Raw genomic sequence first — 1,293 nt, forward strand, 5'->3', positions numbered from 1 at the left:
TCTATTTTAAAATTTTACTTGTATCCTGAAGAATAATTGGTGGACTTAAATTTAAATAGCTGGTTTTGAAAAGAAATGGAAGCAGTTGCGCTTAGCTATTGCCATTGCAAAAATCTATTCTGAATAACATCACAGAAAATGTGCGGCTCATTTCAATGCCAAATTGCAGCTGAAAGACTCAAAACTAATCAACAGACTGTGAGAAACCTGGCTCACGATTTAAAGCCCCAATTTAATTTACACCAACATAATGTTACTGATTTCAGGAGAGGTACTTGTTATTTACAAGACTATAAGAACTTAAAATCTGAAACATCAACAAGGAGAGGCCTTCAAAGTAGAAAACATCCATCTGCTACAGAAAAAAATCCTTTAGATTCTAATTTTAGACTTGCAAAGTTTATTTTCCAGTTATACTGCACGTGTTTCTACAGGACTCCCAAGAACACAGCGCTGGTGTTAAAATATACATTAAAGGCCAGATTCACAGACCTTGCTTTGCGTTATACCTGGAGCCACCTGTTCTGGAGGTGACGCTCCCACCAGTAAATAGTGTTTCTGCTGTCAAGTTTCCTTCAGACAGTTACCCAGGAACAGCTCTAACTCCTACCAGAGCTGCAGTAGTAGGAGCTGCTGATTCAGCATGTTTTCCAGCTGCCCTATAAGATTCCTGTCCCACCTGGAAATGTCTTCTGGCTCCCTCAACTTAGTACAAGACTTAAAAGCATCGCTGTCCCCAGCACCATTTTCTTTGCCAGGGCATGTGGTAGAACAGACGCTAGGAAAAAACGGAGCTCACGTGAGTTGTTGTAGTGCGATTCAAAAGCCCATGAAGAAGGATTTCTACTGGAAGTTTCCTGCTTGTACTACCAAAGCCAGAGCATCCTTGCGAGAATTTTAAAGTTTTTTTTCTCCTTCTAACAATCTTGGCTTATAATTGGCAATAAGGTTTTATGAGCTGAGAGACAGAAGGCAAGATGTTTAAGTTTCGTCGAAAATGTCTAAAGCAAATGAGCATGCTTTTGACTGTACTGATTTCCAAGAAAATGTCTTCACTTTAACCCAAGGACTAACCAGTTCATCCTCATTTCTATAAGAGATTCAGAGAGCAAAACCAAACATTGTGGTAGTGTTATAACTTTCAAAGGACTTTGAATATGGCTAACAGTGCACCATTTTTCCCAAGTATGTTTTTCATTAATTTAAACAGAAAGTGATCTGTTAATATACCTTCTATAGATGGGCAAACCTAGCCTCATACATGTGACACTAAAGGTAACAGTAGAAAATAAG

Source organism: Accipiter gentilis, chromosome 9 (genome assembly GCF_929443795.1).
Source record: "Accipiter gentilis chromosome 9, bAccGen1.1, whole genome shotgun sequence".
Classification (NCBI taxonomy): domain Eukaryota; kingdom Metazoa; phylum Chordata; class Aves; order Accipitriformes; family Accipitridae; genus Astur; species Astur gentilis.